The following is a 20,437-nucleotide window of genomic DNA, read 5'->3' as shown; positions in this document are numbered from 1 at the left end:
CTAAACCATAGGAGACCTTCCAAAGAAGCAAATCTCCTGCAGATCAGCCAAGGGCACAGGGCTACTGCGCCCTCAGCTTGATGGGAGAGTCGATTTCCAAAGTAAGGAGAATCTGAGGACTGGTCGTGTAATCTACGTAGAGTTGTAAATAATTTCCACCATACATTATGAGTGGGATAATTTAAAAAAGATCATTTACACCTTCAAAGTTGATAAGGAACATATTCAGCTATGATGTATATGGATACTGGAATCCAGGGATAACAAAACTAAACAAAACCTTCATGGAAGAGTTTTCTTTTAACAAGATTTATTTCTGTCTGGGTGTGATGCTCGTTTTCACATCTGTCTTATAAAAGGAAGAGAATTTGAAATTCCCACAGCTTACACCGAGGTAAGACTCATGTCATTTACAGTATCTATATGGCATTTTTCTAAACCCTGATCAGGGCACAGGGAAATGAGCATAGCGGCTATCCCTGCAGAGAGGAGGGGCCTCTCTGTCTGTATGGACTGAACCTGCTACTGGGAGATAAGAAGGAAGCGTTTAGATCCTGCTATACTACTCCTAGGCATATACCCAGAGGATTCCCCAGCATGCAATAAGGACACATGCTCCACTATGTTCATAGCAGCCCTATTTATAATAGCCAGAAGCTGGAAAGAACCCAGGTATCCCTCAACGGAAGAATGGATATAAAAAATGTGGTATATATACACAATGGAGTACTATTCAGCCATTAGAAACAATAAATTCATGAAATTCTTAGACAAATGGATGGAGCTGGAGAACATCATACTAAGTGAGGTAACCCAGTCTCAAAAGATCAATCATGGTATGCACTGACTAATAAGTGGATATTAGCCTAGAAAATTTGAATACCCAAAACATAATCCACACATCAAATGATGTTCAAGAAGAATGGAGGAGTGGCCCCTGGTTATGGAAAGACTCAGTGCAGCAGTATAAGGCAATACCAGAACAGGGGAGTGGGAAGGGGTGGATGGGGGAACAGAGGGAGGGAAGAGGGCTTATGGGACTTTCGGGGAGTGGGAAGCCAGAAAAGGGAAAATCATTTGAAAGATAAGTAAAAAAATATATCGAATAAAAAAAAAAAAAAAAGAAGGAAGCATTTGCATTCTCAGCCCTTTATAGGGGCCTGATTTCTCTATCTCTTCTCCGTTAGGGCAGCTTAGGGTTAAAGAGTAGCATTGGAGACTGTTCCCTAGAGGCAATGTTTGACAACCCTGTAATTACTAACCTAAGAGTGATCATTTCAACAAGTAAAGATTTAACCCCCATAAAAATTATACATAGAGCTTATTTAAATATGCAAATTCTTGGGTCTCAAATGAGGAGAATTCCAATTGAACAGTAAGTTTGGAGAGAAAACTGAAGTTAATGAGATTGTCTTTTATGAGCTTATTACTATTCTAGGCACAGAAGATGCACCTTTAAATAAGATACAGCCTCTACCCTACAGAGCTGACATTTTGGACAAAGGGACACATAGTAAATAAATATTGTTTCATGCAAAGAAGTACTATAATTGAAAAGGAAGCATTCTAAGATCCAAGGACTTAAGTCTGTGGCAAAGCATTTGACTACCATATATAAGCCTTGATTTTAATCCCCAGCACTTAAAAGGAAGGAAGGAAGGAAGGAAGGAAGGAAGGGAGGGAGGGAGGGAGGGAGGGAGGGAGGGAAGGAGGGAGGGAGGGAGGAAAGAAGGGAGGGAGGGAGGGAGGGAGGGAGGGAGGACACAGAAAGCAAGCAAGAAAGCAATAGAAAGATTGAGTCTGAGTAAGTAGAGATAATACTGTGATATACTGTACTATTTATTTCAGGCAGAAGACTCATCATTGTTCATTCAAAATGTAGCATTTCTACAGGAAAAATTATATGGTGGTATAAAATGAAAAATAAAGTCCCTAGAGAGAGAAAATGATTAAATTATGCCAACTCTCCTATACAACAGCACCTTGTACAATATTGTACAGAGATCCTCCCTCCTATATTTATTTAACAGATATGTACTGAGCACCTGCTATATTCCAGCCACTGATCCAATGTCTGGACCTTCTAATCCTGACAATCTGTCTACCACAAGCTGAAGGAATAAATATGGTGTCGAGCTGTGATAAATACTATGGAGAATGTTAAGCAGGGAAGGACTGCTGTCCAAATCTGGGTCAAGAAATGATGATCTATAAATCATCATAGTGGAAATATCTATTAGAAATAAAAGCATAGGAATGTTATGCCAAGGACAAAATGGGGGAAACCAGTTTCATGGGAGCAGTAGAGATGGTTTGAAGGAAGTGGCTTATGGGAGTCTCTCAGCTTTCTCACTCTGACAGAGTCCTGTCCTCAGAGGTGATAGAAAGCTATGAAGAGTTCTGGGGGAGGGGGCAGGAAAGCATTGATTGACAATCATGGACAACCTGATGGTAAATCAACAGGACAGGGATTGAGAGGTCAGTACAGAGCAGAATCACTTAGCTAGCTGATCCATTTGTACAGTACACTCCGTGCCCACCAGAACATGCCCTTGTTGGCTCTGCATCTGCTCTGGTCACATCTGGGCTTGAACGCTGTACCTTTGTGGGGTCTCTGCTCATCCAGCAAATTTCCCCCTCAACTCTCCCAATCCAGAAATGTGTGACCAGATTAAAGAAATAAAGCCTTTAATTAATAATGTATAGAAAATAATTTGATAAATGTGAAATGACAAAACTGTTGTAAGAATCATGTTTTTATCTATCTAAATAACATCTTTTTTTAAAAGCTCTTTTGCTGTTGATGTTTTCAATAACCTTTGGAGACATTAGGAAGTTCTGTTGCCGCTGAGATGCATGCTTAGCCACTGAAACCTTTCTTACGTGTTTACTATGGAGCATAATGGAAACCACATAACATGTTTACAAAGCAGCAAGATCTTTAGCCACTGCTTATGTAAAGAACTAGAAGTGGAGGCTGGAGAGTGGCTCAGCAGTGGTGAGCACTGCCTTCTCCTCCAGAGGACCCCCCTCTTCAGTTCTCAGCACCCAGGTGGTGGGTCACAACTCTCTAGAATTCCAGGCTCTGGGGATCAAACACCCTCTTATGCTTTCCATAGACATAAAGCATGCATGTAGTACATATACATACATACATACATACATACATACATACATACATACATACATACAGGTACTCACATGTTCATGTAAAATATAAAAATAAATACATCATTTAAAGAAATAACTAGAACTCCATCAAGACACTACAATCTCCAAAAGGTGAGCCAGGGAAGGCCTCTAGGAAGAAAGAAAACTGGACAGGAAACCATGAAACAAACTTAAAAAATTGGATCGATGTGCATCACAGTAACTATGGCAGCCACCTCCAAAATCGTGTGAGGTGACAAGAATTGAGTGAATCGGCGCTCACTCCCACATCTGGTGTCTGGGCCCTGACAGTGTCTTGGAATCAAGACAGTCTTCCCAGGGCACACCCAGCATGCCGCTGGCATGGTGCTGGAGATGATCAGAGGAGGGAAGATTGCAGCTGCCCTCACTGTTATCCCGGCAGGCACTGGGAAGACAGCCACTGCCATGGGCATGGCGCAGGCTCTAGGACCCAACACACACACATCACAGCCATTGAGATCTTTTCTCTGGCTCTGGCTCAAGCCTTCTGCTGGTCCATTGACATCTTTATCAGGAAGGGGACAGAAATCACTGAAAGTGCAGTGGCAGAGACCCAGATTGATCGGCCAGCCACAGGCACAGGAACAAAGTTGGGTGAACTGACCCTCAAGACCACAGAGATGGAAACCATCTACCATCTGCGTACCAAGATGATCGAGTCTCTTATCAAGGACAAGGTCCAGGCAGAGGGTGTAATCACCATCAACAAGGCCACCAGCAAGATTTCCAAGCTGAGCCACTCTTTGACATGCACCCGATACAATGGCACTGTGGCTCCCAGACAAGTTTGTGCAGTGCCCAGATGAGGGAGCTGCAGAAATGCAAGGAGGTGGTGCACAGGTGCACACTGTGTCCATCCCTCCATGAGACCGATGTCATCAAGTATGGTACTCAGGGCTTCAGATCCCTTGTCTCAGGAGACACAGGGGAGATCAAGTCACAAGTCCAGAGCAAAACAATGCCAAGGTGGCTGAGAGGAGGGAGGAGGGCAAATCAGAGCTCATCCTTGGGGTGCTGTTCATCAACCAGGTCTACATGCTGGACATCGGGAGTTTCTCTTTCCTCAACCAGACCCTGGAGAGTGACATGGCCCCTGTCCTCAGCATGGCCACCAACTGAGATGTCACCCAGATGCAACTCTCCAGCTCCCAAAGTCCCTGTGGCATCCCGACGGACGTGCTAGACCACTTACTCATATTGTTTACATCCCCCTAAGCCCTGCCATGCACTGTGAGGAGGAGGAAGTAGAGATGAGAGAGGATGCCTACACAGTGTCCACCCACACTGGGATGAAGGCTTCCCTGTGCCACGCCATATAGCTCACCACAGCAGCCAGCCTGGCGTATGGGGAAATGAAAGGACACAGTGGTTCTCATAGGTGATGAGTGACATTAGGTGATGTCATCGTCCCGGATGAATCCCACTTGGCCCAGTGCATGAAGGAACACCAGGACGCCTTCCTGTTCAAGGAACTTAAAGGTGAAGCAATGGACGTCTGAGCCGACACTCCACCCAATTCTCCCACCCCATTTTCTACAAGTTCTGACTCTGTGCTTTTGTATAAAATGTTTGAAAACTGGGGGGAAAAAAATCCCATAGCATTCTAGACAGAAAGGTGATGGTATAGAATCTCTAAACAGGGAGTCTGTACATGTTCCAGGACCCAGAGGGACAGAGACAAGTTACACTGTGTTACACAGTCACAGGTGCGGAGCAGGTCATCATCCTGATAGAACAGCTGAAAAACCAGCTTACAGGAGGTGAGTGAGGTAAGGTCATGTTGAGACCAGTTCCTGTCTATGACTCCTCCAAGTGTCTCAATTTGCTCTGTCAGATTCTGACTGGTCCACCAGGAAGCAGAGAGCTAGGACCTGGATTCGGCTGTCACCCAGCCCCTCCAATGAGGCCTCAATTCCACAGCCTTTCAAAGCAGTGCCATCATTTGGGGACCAACTGTTCAATCACAGAAGACTATAGGGACATTTTATATTCAAACCATAACATATGGAGTTTGAATTTTAAGTTTGATGGAAAGTATTGAAAGATTTTTTTGAGTCATATGTTACAGCCGCTGACAGGCTTTCAGAAACAGCTGTTCTAGTTACTATAGGGAAGCTGAAAGAGAGGCCAAATGACAAGCAACGAGAATTGTCAGGGAGGGGGGGTATTTCAGTGGTCTAAACAGAAGAAGGTCATGGGGTGCGTTGGAGATGAGCAGTGGTCTGAAAGGAGAGGCCGGGAGGTTTGCTCATGGAGTAGGTATGGTGAAGGAAACGAGAGACAAGTTAAGGAAGACTCTAAGGTTCTGAACCCGAGAAATCACACACACAGTTTAGTTACTGGTGCTCACTGAGGAGTATACTTTAAGGGTGCTTCAGACAAGAGTTAAGTTTGAAATTCATATTACACATTGACTAAGTTGTGAGGTTATTTTTAAAAAGTAGATGTTGTGGGGGAAAGAGGAGGGGATAAACTGGCAAATCTGTGTTCTCCTGGCAAAAGAAAATAGATTATTAAAAACGGGAAAATTAACCCTCTGGTTCTCTAAAGTCCACAGGTAGGAGTGAAGGATGGGGTCGTGAGAAATAGTAGCTTCTCTTACAGGAAAAAAAAATTTATTCTTTCTCTAAAGACAAGTCAAGACCTTTTATGACGTTTAAAATTTTATTAAGAACATTTTCTCTTTTTTCCCTTAATTAATGTGTTTATTCTTTTGCATCCTGATCATTGTCCCCCTCCCAGTGTCCCCTCACACCGTCTCTCCCCCTATCTCCCCATCCCCTTCTCTTCTGAGAGAATGGAGCCTCCCCACTAAGTATCCTCCTATTCAGGCACATCGGGCCTCTGCACAGCTAGGTGCATCCTCTCCCACTGAAGCCGGACAAGGCGGCCCAGGCAGGGGAATGGGATCCACAGGCAGGCAACAGAGTTAGGGAACAGTTTCCAGAGAATGAAAATGACCAGCTTGCTAAAGGATTGTGGCAAACAGAGGGGGTCACCATTGAGCTTGACAAAACTAAGGCTGTCCATCATCTCAGTCACAATAAAGTAAGTTTCGCTGATTGTGGAAACAAAAAGAATTAGAGGCTGACCAGGGGAAGAATGCAAAGAGCTGGGCACAGACGGCTTGCATTTTGCTGAAAATGGAACTGAAATGTCAAGAGGATTGCTACCTGGGATTAAGGGTTCCAAAGACATTTTAAGAGTAGAAATAAGACAGCAATTTTGCATGCTGATGTGAATGAACCAACAGAGGTAGTTTGAGAGTGCCAAGGAGCAGGGCAGGATAACAGTGGTGTGAACTTTTTAATCAAGTGAGAGGATATGGAACACGCTGCTGGAGTTATCGTATATAACACCATCCAGTGTCACATTCATGAGGACAACTTACTTCTGCTCTTAAAGTTGCCCTTGGTAGAAATGAGGCTAGTTCACCCAGGGTAACAGATATGAAAGGGTAGACAAATGGGTTTTTTCATGCACACCTTAAGTGATCTGAAGTGTCTTATATGGAAAAGATAAGAGATTCATTCATGAGCAAACATGATATAAGGAATGAGAAGGAATGGGGACCGCAGGCCATCAGCATCACCTTACAGTAGATGTGTAGAGCATTAGCAAGGAGACACAGTGGGGAGACGCTTGTTCTAACTACTCCTGTTCATGCTTCTGCTCTCTGCTCACCAGTGTCTCCCTAGACTGCCAGACCTCACTCCAGTTTCCTGATGCCAATGAAGACTCAGGATCATTGACTTGAGTATTTGAATCTTTTCCCCAAAAGTATTGCCACACTCTCTGGAGCTCTTTGGTTGCAAGCTACAGCATCATTTTAAGTTTAGACCAATGAAAATAATTAAGAAAGCGTGTGGAGAACGTGATGCTTTTTTTCTGGCATCTTCTTATGTCTTGCGGATGTGTTTTTTGTTGTTGCTTTGTCTTGTTGGGTGGGGCTGCTGTTTGAATCAGTTTGTCTGGCCTTAGTGGGAGAAGACCCATCTAATCTTGCAGAGACTTGAAGTGCAGGGGTGAAGTGGAGGGAAAGGGTGAAAGGACTAGGGGAGGGGAGGGAGTGGTCAAGAGGGGAGACAGTGAATGGGATGTAAAGTGAATAAGTAAAAAAAAAAAAAGACAAAAAGCATATTGTACTTGGTAATTTGAGTAACCTTATCCTGCCTCAGAAAAAAACAGGATATAGTTGTGGTTTATATATTTCTGCCAGAAACAAATGTAGGACAATTAATCCCTGGTGCATAGAATCAAGGGCTACACAGGCTCTCTGAATCCCATACATGAATCTTCTGGGACCCCTACTCACCACCAGGCCCAGACCTCCTAGTCTAGACGTAACCACTGTATACACTTGGCTATTATTTCAGCAAATGTTACTTTATTAGGTTATTATGGAAAAGGGAAGGAAGAAAGAAATGGAGGGAAGAAAGAAGGAAGGAGGAAAGGGTAAGGGGGAGAAGTTTGTTCCCCCACTCTCACTGGCTTCAGCCTAAAGAGATTGGTTGTTACACTCGAAGAAGAAGAAGGAGGAGGAGAAGGAGGAGGAGGAGGAGGAGGAGGAGGAGGAGGAGGAAGAAGAAGAAGAAGAAGAAGAAGAAGAAGAAGAAGAAGAAGAAGAAGAAGAAGAAGAAGAAGAAGAAGAAGAAGAGGAGGAGGAGGAAAGTAATCCTCAGTAATCCTCCTCCTCAGGAGGTGGAGGAGGAGGAGAAGGAGGAGGAAGAGGAGGAGGAGGAGGAGGAGGAGGAGGAGGAGGAGGAGGAGGAGGAAGAGGAGGAGGAGGAGGAGGAAGAGGAGGAGGAGGAGGAAGAGGAGGAGGAGGAAGAGGAGGAGGAGGAAGAGGAGGAGGAGGAGGAAGAGGAGGAGGAGGAAGAGGAGGAGGAGGAGGAAGAGGAGGAGGAGGAAGAGGAGGAGGAGGAGGAAGAGGAGGAGGAGGAAGAGGAGGAGGAAGAGGAGGAGGAGGAGGAGGAGGAGGAGGAGGAGGAGGAGGAGAGACCCCACTGGACAGCCAGCAGACTTTGCTGTGGTCCAGATTAAAGGGTACAGATCTAAAATGAAAAGATTCAAGTTGGCTCCAGTTCCTACCAGCCACAACCCCAGACGCCCTTAGCTTTAGACATTTTGTTTTTTACTTAAGTGATTTGTCCTTAAAATATTCCTACTTACCTTGATAAAAATTGTAGAGCTCATGTATTTACCTCATAATATGCATATTACCTAATCTTTACATGTAACTATGTACACACATGAACCAACCAATGAATCACTAGGAACAAGGAAAAACCATCAGTGGTTGTTAAACCTGGTTAACAATAGAAACATCTGGGGATGTTGTTAAAATTTACATTTTTGGATTTCATCATAGACATACCAAGTCAAATTTCTATGGGTGGCAATATATACATAAACCTATGCAACATTTTTCCCGTATCATTCTTAAAATTGGCTTGACTTGGGATCTCAATCATATTTAAGATCAAAATTATTCAGTGATATGCTGTGGCCTAGTACTTCTGTGGTTCTGATTAGGACTAATATTAGCACCTATAAGACAATCTAGATTCTGAATAAAGAAACAAGGGGTTAACTTATTCTGCACTACGGCATGCAGGCGCATATAGAGGGCCAGGATGCTCAACAGCCCTACTGAGGAAGCCAGGGGGGTAATAACAGGCTTAGAACAAATTCTACTCTCATTTACATGCTCAGAACCATTAAAGGGAGATTTTACAGCTCACCATCATTTTAAGCACCGTGGATTTATGAGTATGGCTGCTTCCACTGTTTCAAAAACTTTATTGAGAATTCTATATCTTCCCGAAGTCCTTTAATATGGAGATGATGTAATGTATTCTTCAACAGGGTTGGGGGAGGGTGAGAAATTAAGGAGAATATAAAACACAATATAGCTGTGCCAGCCTTCACAATAACATTTTCTTTAACATCTGTTGTGACTTTATAATTGGAGCATGAGAATTAATTTTTGCTCTTCAGTTTTTCTCCTAGAAGAAAAAGAAATTTTACAAGGTATTTAAAAAAAGAAAAAAACCCAAGGTAATTGAGATTTTCTATAAATATACCCCATTTCTTCAATCTCTCCTGGTCTAAACTTTGACTGTTTTAATCAGATCTTAAAAATGTCCTTAAGTTGTGCCACTTTTCCTAAAATGTTAAGTCATAGTATATGCCATGCATGAGCATGACTGGGCTCCTTTCTAAAAATGACATTGACTTGAGTTCTGTTTTTATCAGATAATAAAAGCAGTGTGCTTCAGCTGAGGCTGCACTTGGCTGCCTCTAACCGGTAGAAGGACCAGTTCCTTCCTTGACAGATATACTGGACAGAAAAATCATCCTAGAGACATCCTACGGACTCCTTCAGGATCACAGCTCGTCAAGATGCTGCTGCTTGAATAGACTATAAAACTATTTAAGGTTGTTATATCCAAATCCAAGCCCAAAAAAAAATTAAAAGCACAAAAGTGCTTTATACTTCTTATATTCTTCTAGAGATATGACAACTTTCGATGCTTTCCTAGGCGACTTAATGGCCCCATCACCACTAGCAAGAAAGGCTAGAGAATCTCTTCTGAGGTCTAGGTCTTTTGAATGTTTACAAAGCTCCCACATGGCTTTCTAGATTCCAAAATCCTACCCCATCTACTCTCAAATCATACTGAAATTAGTACTTATAACTGCTCCCTAAAAGCTGATGAGTAATGAATGCCACATTTCTCCAGATGTTAGCACAGGGCTACATGTACTACTATCTCATGAAACGGTCCACTGATCCCTGACTTATGGCTAATTTCTACTTGTGGTGGTCTGGATGAAAATGGCTCCCATGGGCTTGTATATCTGAATGCTTGGCCCTCAGTTGTTGAAACTCTTTGGGAAGCATTAGGAGGTGTGGCCTTGGAGTCACTGGATGGGCTTTGAGGTTTGAAAAGCCCAAGGCATTCTTCACTCAGTCTCTCTCATCTCTCTTTCTCTCTCTCCCTCCCTCAGCCCCACCCTCATTCCCTCTGTCCATGCCTGTAACTGTGTCTCATGATGCTCCTGCTCCAGCGCCATGCCTGACTTCTTGCTGCCATCTGAGACTGGACGCTCTCAACAGAATCTTTTTTCCTAAAAGTTGTCTTGACCATGGTGTCTCATCATAGCATTAGAAGAGTAAGGCGCTGCTTCAGCCATTAGTACTAGAGTTTAAGTACTAACAGATCTCACTTTGTTGGTAGTTAAAACAGAGCCATCTGTCACCTCCATCTATAGTAGATCTACAATAGTAGTCCCAAACCTTAACCTGCATCAGAGTGTGCTGCAGACCTATTGAAATACAAGTGTTGCTCTCCCTAGCAGAGATGAAATACAGTGGCTGTAAGAACATGTCCCCCGCTGTCTCCAGGGCTGGGCTTCACCAGAGCAGCAGCCTAAGAAAAAGCCCTTCCTGTGTGAAGAAATGCCCCATTGGTTTCTTTGTGCTGCTATTCTAAGGGCACAAATAGAACCCACACATCTTATCCCAAATAAGAGCTGATGAGAACCCCTCCTGGGGAAGGAGGCGCAGGGTCATGGGTGAGTGGAGCAAAGTGCCACATCTGCTACCGAAGGAAAGCCACCGTCCTTTAACCACCCAGATTCTGCCCAAGCACTTCCTCTAGGTTTAGGTCTTTTTGCCCTTTATGGCCATTGAGATCGTGATTTTATCACTGAAGTTTTTATGCCTGTCCTAGATTTGGCTTTACTCAAGACCCTGGTACCTGCCCCAGTAAATGTGTCTAGTATTTGATTTGAGAGTATCATAGACTCTTCTGCCCGACAGAGTCCCCAGTTCCAAATGTAAGATTTCCCCCTTGTCTCAGCAACCTTCAGGTCCTATGGTTGGATGTCATAAGGAGACCAAGTGTGACTAGGGCTATTAGTAGATGTTGTGGCTTTGGGTGATGAGCTCTAACAGATGCAGGGCATATGAACGAATGTGTACATGTGAGCACACAGACACAGACACGCACGTAGGAAAGACAAAACTACGAGTTCTGCAGCAGAGCAAAGAGTGCAGTGAGAGGTTTCGTTTGCAGTGAGTTTGCTGTGCAGTCCCCTGCCTAACAGTAGAGTGCTGTCAGTCACAGCGTGCAACAAATCTCCAACCCCCAACCTTAGAAGTGAGCACTCCAATATTAGCATAAATGTGATCATAATCACAAGTAAGTAAGTAGACAGGTAAATCTTTTTTATGGCTGGTGACCTTTATTATTTCAGCATGGTATTCTATTATATATGCATACCTAGTTCGCTTAGAAATTACATATTAATAATAATGACAGAAGACTTGCATTCTGCTCAATGTTCTCTTCTTTGATATGTATAGAGTTTTAAATGAATAACAATAGCAAAATTTGCTCAGTGTTATTCACTACGAGTATTTATTCTGCAAAGTGCCTTAAGTCATGTTCAGTATAAAGGATATTGAAAAAAACTACATTTTGTTCCTATTACTATTATAGGTAGATCACCTTTGGATATACTTTAAGATAAAATAAAATTATCCATCAGTATCTTTCACAAGTAAATAGTACTGGATGAGATAATAAAAAGAAAGAAAATGAAACACCGTTTCTTAACTATCTAAGAATCATATTGTGTTTAATATACACATATTGATATCATTAATTTTTAAAATATCATCTTCATACCTGGTTTTGTTCATATTTTCAGTTCCCAAATGTACGCTTTAATGTTTTCATTATATTGTAAAGTCCCACAGTTTATAAATGGATTGAGATTTTGAGAACTTTTTTGTTTTTTGCAAAAGTTTCATTACATAATCAAGACTACTTTGAGAATTCATGATCCTCCTGCTTCAACCTTTCCAATCCTGGGTGTACAGGTGAGTATACATCACCATGCTGGTGTAAGTTGTTTTTCTTCTGGAAACTATAACAGATACTTAGATGCACAGAATAACAATGTGGTCTTAATGCAGCATCACAGGTATACCTCGGAGGCTAAAGCAATGGGAATATCTCTATAGGTGAAGAGACATTGCCAACACTCCCAAGGCGTTTCTTCTGCTCATATACTTCAGTCAAATACTGAAGAACTCTCCCTAGTTTTAGCAAAATAATCCCAAAGCCAGACTAGCTTCTGTGGTAAAATTTTGCTCCTGAACCACTCCCATCTTCCTATGTGCATCAGATAATCTCTAGATTACAGTGCATGGAATGCAAACGTGGCATAGCTGCTATACAGCATTGTGTAGGGACTAAAGACCAGGGGCAAAGTCCCTTTTGTGCAGTTTTATTCTGAGTACTTCCAATAAACATCTGGTTGAATGTACTGATGTGGAGCACACAGACACAGGGAGCCAGCTCTCAGCAGTCAGCACCTTGCTTGTCTACAGTGTACCACTAGGTTTGCATCCCTTCAACTAGTTGCCTCCTTCTTGAACTTTACATAAATACCAGGTATCCTGTTGCATCTGATGTTATTTTTTTACTTCAAATTTTATTTTAAATATACGTCCATGATTAATATATAGATGCATGTTATTCTTTGTAACTGGTGAATTCTATAGTGTGACCTAACAAAAGCTATACATGTATTCTATGTTTGTGTTTTTGGACATTTGGACAGTTTACAGTTTGAGATTTACAAAAATGGAACAGTGTGGGTTTTCAGAGCAATAAACCAGTGTCAGTCAGAGATATCATATGAGTTAAAATTCCACTCTGCTGGTATTGATCATCCCGACAACACTGCAAATATTAGCATCATCATTATGAATATGCATATTATAATTCTTATGCATAATATATAAGATTGCGGTAGCATGCCCTGTGCACATATCTGTTGAGTATATACCTGAATGAGGAATTTCAATCATGGGATACTTGTAGACTCAATTATCCATAAATGATACCAGGGCATAGTATTAACATATAGCATAACATATAACAATAGAGAAATAAGTTCTTTACTGTTGCTCATCCAGCACCCAGGTCTCAATACAAATGTTATGGCTTTGGGCATTCCTTTTAAAGTACACACAAGCAGCCTCTTCTTCCTGTATAGAGCCATAATGGTCGTCATGCCACAAGGTAGGAACTTGACACTGATCAAGGTGAACTTCCTCTCCTAGCCTTTGTTGAGCGGGAATTCCTGTACTATTGAGGATCCTGCTCCACCTAGGGTGGAGTGCTCAGAGTAAAGGTGAAGTTCATTGTTCCTTCAGGTCTATGAATTCCTGAATTAAGCAGGTGACCCGCCCAGCTGCCTGAGCAGTGGAGCCAGTGCCCAACAGAACAGCCAGACCAATTCCCTGGAACTCACCCCGGAGTCTGGGAGGAGGGGCTCGCCCAAACTGTTAAATTGTCAGACCTCCATTAAACTTTGGCCTTGATCGGTAAACTGTCATCCTGGCCCTCGTTCTTTTCACTGTTTCCTCATCCATCCCTCAGCTTCTCTTCCAGGAACCAGTTCGCAGTAGCTGCTGGCAGCTACATCTTCCTACACTGTCATGTCTGCTGCTTTTAGCAATTTCCTTTAAGCTCATGATCGCTGTTTGATATCACTCTGTTTGTTCCTGTGCTCCTCCAACTGAAGACGAGATCCAAGCAAGTAGGAACATCCTTTTGACCGAGACAAGGAGCCCATTTGGAACACAATAGGCTCCTGACAAATATTTGTTGAATGACTGCCATAGATGTTACAATAACGCCAGTGAAAAAGATGTCACAGAATATAAATTTTAAATATCCTATTGAAAGGAACAATACTTTTTGAAGAGGAATTTCATGATCCATGAAATATCTTTAACAGTTTGTATTCAAAAATAATTATCATTTAAATTATCCTGTATCGTGACCATCATAACACATGTAGAATAAATTTTCCTGGCTCATGAACATGGAGAGCACCAACATTGCCTATCCTGTGTGAGAAAGCATGTGCCTGTAAATGAAGACTTCTTGTCACGTGGAGTCCAAATCAATCGTTGACATGCCTGCCATAAATAATAATGCATGGTTTCTCTAGGAATCCAGCGCGTAATTGATGCTCTAGTCTGAAGAAATTCAGGCCTGTGATGGTTTGATATCTACGGAATCCTCCAGCCAACTTTATTGTCTTGCACTTGGAATAAATATTTCAAGCTAGCACTTGAAATAAATATACATGAAATTTTATTTCGCATCCAGCCTCTGCAGAATAAAAAAAACAGTCGTGCATGATTCTAAGAATATGCTGAGTCCTGCCATTGTACCTCACCAGGAAGGTCACAGTGACCAGCGCCCTGTCAGGGAGTGGGAAGTCACTTCCTTGCAGGAACAAGAACAACCCCCAAAGTGAATCTAAATACGTGAGCCAGGCAATGATATATTAAACTATAGTTCAGACAGACCACTTCCCAAAGCCGCAAATCACTGAGCACTACTATGACAACAGATTGGATGGAGATGTTCGATGTTCCAACCTCTTGACTGGTCCATGATTTCCTTTGTTTTTTTTTTTTTAATTTTTTTTATTCGATATAATTTATTTACATTTCAAATGATTTCCCCTTCTCTAGCCCCCCCCACTCCCCGAAAGTCCCGTAAGCCCCCTTCTCTTCCCCTGTCCTCCCATCCACCCCTTCCCACTTCCCCGTTCTGGTTTTGCTGAATACTGTTTCACTGAGTCTTTCCAGAACCAGGGGCCACTCCTCCTTTCTTCTTGTACCTCATTTGATGTGTGGATTATGTTTTGGGTATTCCAGTATTCTAGGTTAATATGCACTTATTAGTGAGTGCATACCATGATTCACCTTTTGAGTCTGGGTTACCTCACTGAGTATGATATTCTCTAGCTCCATCCATTTGCCTAAGAATTTCATGAATTCATTGTTTCTAATGGCTGAATAGTACTCCATTGTGTAGATATACCACATTTTTTGCATCCACTCTTCTGTTGAGGGATACCTGGGTTCTTTCCAGCATCTGGCAATTATAAATAGGGCTGCTATGAACATAGTAGAACATGTATCCTTATTACATGGTGGGGAGTCTTCTGGGTATATGCCCAGGAGTGGTATGGTACAGGGAGAAAGTTTCTGAACAGAACACCAATAGCGTATGCTCTAAGAGCAAGAATTGACAAATGGGACCTCATAAAATTACAAAGTTTCTGTAAGGCAAAGGACACCATCAAGAGGACAAATCGGCAACCAACAAATTGGGAAAAGATCTTCACCAATCCTACATCAGATAGAGGGCTAATATGCAATATATATATAAAGAACTCAAGAAGTTAGACTCCAGAAAACCAAACAACCCTATTAAAAAATGGGGTACAGAGTTAAACAAAGAATTCTCACCTGAAGAACTTCGGATGGCGGAGAAGCATCTTAAAAAATGCTCAACTTCATTAGTCATTAGGGAAATGCAAATCAAAACAACCCTAAGATTTCATCTTACACCAGTCAGAATGGCTAAGATTAAAAATTCAGGAGACAGCAGGTGTTGGCGAGGATGTGGAGAAAGAGGAACACTCCTCCACTGCTGGTGGGGTTGCAAATTGGTACAACCACTCTGGAAATCAGTCTGGCGGTTCCTCCGAAAACTGGGCACCTCACTTCCAGAAGATCCTGCTATACCACTCCTGGGCATATACCCAGATTTCCTTTGTTTTAAGGGTGTTCTGGGCAGGTGACTCTACCAACCTGATCACAGTTGAATGGACCGGGATGAAGAGTCTGACTCAAATCTGGTAACGGCCTGTATTGCAACACAGCTGCCAGAGCTGCTCCACTCAGAAAAGTTACCAGTGAGTTATCTCCCAAAGGGAGTCTAAATGCAGGGCACAAACCACATTAGAGGGAGAAAGCGGGCGAGTATAAAGGAAACATGATAGAACGTGTGGTTTTAACTATAAAACTCAGGATATACAAATCACAGTTTTATTTCTTCTGTAATCCTACAAATATTAAAATTATTCATGAGGCTGGGAAATAAAAACAAATAAAAGCTATGAGAATTATCTTATGCAGCAATCTACTAATCTTTGATTTAAAACCTCATGCACCCACTGCTATGCAGACAATAAAATCACAGAGAAGGCAGAAATCTGGAGAAAGGGAAGTCAGTAGAAGCTACATGGAGTCAGAGTCTGTGTAGCCAGAGAAAGCAAAACTCAGGAGGCAGCAAACAGCAGGGGAGAGAGTGACAGTTGTGCCCTAAAGAGGTTGTAACCTAGAATTTTAGAAAGTCATTACATAATCACGGGGTATTAAAATAATGTTAATAATAATGCTAACAAAACCAAAACTATTGTTAGAATCAAGTGAATCACAAGAGTCCTTATGATTTTGAGAGATTATTAAATGACTAAATCCATAGTCTTCCTCTCTTTAAAATTTTGATGTGAGAATTAAACCTGAGATTTTAATTCAAAGTGAATTACCTCCAATGCCAGAGAGTTTCCAATTTGGTATGAGGTATGCCCTAGGAAACTTCAATTTACCCATCTAAGCTTGATAGCCATCCCCAACCCAAAATTTTCTGTTATAAAACACTGTTCTAAAATTGTTGGTATCAGGATCAGCTCTGATCCCAGTGAAATCACATGTAGCCAACAGTGACACACACATCTGTTGCCAAGGCAACCACCACCATATTCCCAGAATCCTCTTGGCTCACCTCCCACCTTTACCTGCGAACAGCTATATCACTATCCAAATAAAAGAAAGATTTCTCTGACCTCTCTCTCTCTCTCTCTCTCTCTCTCTCTCTCTCTCTCTCTCTCTCTCTCTCTCTCTCTCCCCACCCCCCTTCTTCTTTACCGCCACCTTTGCTCTTTTCTCCTACTATAAACCTCACTCGGACCTGTTTGCCCTGGTGTGGTCTGTCTGCACACTTCTAACACAGCAAAAAATATCCTGCACTTGTTATGTACTCTTTAAAACTAGAAAGAAAACACTACCCAATATAGATGCCATGCGTAACTTCAGCCTTGCATGTATAGCCCAGGTTTGGAACATCCAAGACACATGGCCTAAATGGTTTTTAAATTGTATGTCTATTAAACATAATTTTTAGAAATTACATACTTCAGACATTTCCCTATACCAAATATTTCAGCTATTTCCTTCTGTATACTGATCCTAGTGAAATACAGCAAGCTTATCTTCTTATCACTACTCCAGTCAAACTCATTTATTACCAAGTGGGCTAATTATGTTTGTGTCTGAACCCATTCATCCATCCTGTGGTGTTTTGAGTGAGAAATGTTCCTCAAAGACTCATGTATTGAACATTTGGTCTTCACTTGATGATGCCATTTGGGGAGCTTATAGACCCTTCGGGGGCTGGAGCCTTGCAGGAGAAAATGTATCACTGGGGCTGGAATTTGGAGATTTATAACCTTGCCCTTCTTTCTTCTTGCTCTGTCAGCTTCCTGTGTGCAGATGAAATATGATTTGTCTGTTTCCTGCTCCTACCTCCATATCCTGCCAGTACCCACTATGATGGACCTCTTCCTCTGGAATTGTGAGACAAAATAGACCCTTTCTTCTGTAAGTTCCTTTTGGACATGGTATTTTCTCACAGAAAAGTAACAAATAGATATCCACCTACCCAACCTTACCTGGGGACTAGGGAGGAAAGAGCTCTAAAGCAGGTTTGTGCACAGGACAATTGGGTGATGACACTGTTGGGTCCTACAAGACTGAGTGAGGGATGGGAATATAAATGGGAACTCATTAGAGATAGTCCAGACAAGAGCCAAAACAAGGTCTACTGGTGAATATCAAGTTTTAATATTAGAGGAAACCAATCCAAGAATCAGTGCAGAGGCTGGGGGCAGGAATGAAAACCAAGGTCTCAGAGCTAGAAGGGTAGAGTAGGCAAAAAGAGAGTCCAAGTGAAAAGGCGTCAGACTACATCCATCAAATGACACAAATGCCATTTAGTGGTTGCAACTTAAGGCCAAGAGCTGGTGTGTACATGGTGAATAAGAGATACGTGTTGAATAACAAGTTCCTATGAATCAAACCCTCTTCTAACAATTCCAGTCTAATTCTTAGAATCTTAGAGGATGGGAAGTTGGCAAAGGGCCTCTGCCTAGATGCTGTGGTAATTGTGGTTAGCACCTCCTATACCATTGAACTAGGAGATAGTGATGACTTGTCAACTGATGATATCCTTTTCTGTAAAATGGGAATTATGATATTTAATCTAGAAATGAAAAAGGTTAGAAATAGCAATACATGAAACAAGATACTCTGTAAGTGCCTTGGAGGTTAATAAGCACTCAAAAGTCCTTGGTTGCTGCCACTACCAAGGCAGCCATTGTACACCATAGTTGCTATGATTTATCATTACTTCTGGTCAAGCGATTATGCTGACATCTTTCTCCTTTATGCTGGATCTCCTCTTGCTGACTGCCTGCCCAGACCATGTCACATGCTGTTGGCTGTAGCTTCCTTCCCAGTAATGAAACTCCCTTAGTTCTGATGTATATACACACTATCATCTGCACTCTCTTTCAGTCTCTGTCCTGCCAGGTAACACGTAAGCAACTCTCATGTCCCTAGGTAAACACAATTTCTTCTCCCTTACCAGTTATATTTGAAGGCCCAATTCCAATACTTCCTCCATCATAATACTCTCTGGTCTCCAGAATGCCTAGTATATGAAGTCTAAATAATTAATCTGTCAATTAATCACTTAGTAAAATCTTTTCAGTAGTCTCTTGAATTGTTATTTGAATCATGTATTATTATTTAATTTATCATGCATCTGTCTTGTGTACTTAGTAAAACAAACCCTTTTGAAGATAGTAACTATGTCTTACTCATCTTTAGATGTCCCACAGCTAAGGCTAAGTACCATGCTTTGCACAGAGCTCAATAAATAATGTGATTTGATTTGAAATGCTTAGTTAGAATACCATAAAAGACTAGACCATTCCACATTCTGGGGAAGTCATTAAGATTTAAAGAGGCCATTAAGGACTAATCCAATAAGGGAGAGGAGAGGAAATTGCTTACCCTTAGGAAGATGTGCTAACTTTCTGGGCCACTATGGTTCTATTTAAGCAATTTGCTAAGAGTAAATTACCAAATGGTCCAGGTAGCCCAAAAAGGTCAACACCTGTTACTTCCCACTAAGAGGTAAGCTATACCTCCCTTCCAGCCAAATCCATATGTAGCTTCCACTATACTGAGAATTATGTTTAGATGGTTATTTGGATTTAACTTATATAGCTGAAGAAGTTGCAGTTTATAGTCCTGTAAACTCTGTAAGTGTGGTGATATACTCATATTAGTAATGATTGACTTAATGTAATGTTGACAACACTCTCATTACCCCATATTCCAAAATGCTTATATTCAATAGGGATGGAGGGATAATTAATCCAGTTGTATTCACTGTTAATTGGTAGATTATACTTAATACTAACAATGTAAAGAAACATGACAACATGGGAGACAATGGGTGAGACAGAGAGTAGATTAGGAAACACACTGACATCCATGACACACTGGGGTGGATGTCACAGATGTGACATTTTCATGTGTTCTGGGAAGATAAAAGAGCAATGAGGAGTCCTGTGGCTTTGGGGTAGACCTAGAAGCTGTTGATAACTGAGCTGGGGCTAGCAGTCTCTGAACAATGCAAAGAAAGGAAGGCCAGTGCCAACAGATAGAGATGCAGAAACAGTGAGACAGTTTGACTGGGGAATAGCAAGCATCATGGAAAGACAGACAGATGGAGAGTCCCAAAATACTTTCATTCAAACCATGGGTTTTACAAACCCAAAGCAAGCAAGCAGACAAGACCAAAGCATCTTCAGAGACAGAGTCACACAACTAGGATGGAAAAACAAGCCATTAACCTGTGTCTGTCTGGTCTATGTCAAAGTATGTGTATTTGCCTGTGCAGGTGTCTGTGTGTGTGTGTGTGTGTGTGTGTGTGTGTGTGTATGTGTGTGTGTCTGTGCATGTGGCTCTGTGTGTGTGTGTCTGTGCATGTGACTGTGTGTGTGTGCATGTGAGTATGTGCATATGTGTTCCACCTTCAAAGGCTTCATCTTTAATAAAAGATCAATAGGAAGTGGATTTCACTCCACTGGAAATTTCAACTTTTCCATTTTGTCACTTACTCACAGGTCCTTGTTGGTGTCAACCCAGTGCCAGACATTCCACTCAAGGGCAGGAAACCAAGACTGCAGTAATGAATAGTCCAAGTGTGCAGCAGGAGTTCAG

General features: G+C 41.9%; 1 pseudogene; it reads left to right on the top strand.

Annotated features, from left to right (window-relative positions):
- The first annotated feature begins 2,436 nt into the window (after nt 1-2,436).
- LOC127668095 (ruvB-like 2) lies at nt 2,437-4,407 on the top strand (annotated as a pseudogene).
- Nucleotides 4,408-20,437: the final 16,030 nt, after the last annotated feature.

This window comes from Apodemus sylvaticus, chromosome 17 (assembly GCF_947179515.1).
Source record: "Apodemus sylvaticus chromosome 17, mApoSyl1.1, whole genome shotgun sequence".
Classification (NCBI taxonomy): Eukaryota; Metazoa; Chordata; class Mammalia; order Rodentia; family Muridae; genus Apodemus; species Apodemus sylvaticus.
Note: the sequence above shows the minus strand (reverse complement) of the source record. Positions and strands in the feature narration are given on the sequence as shown.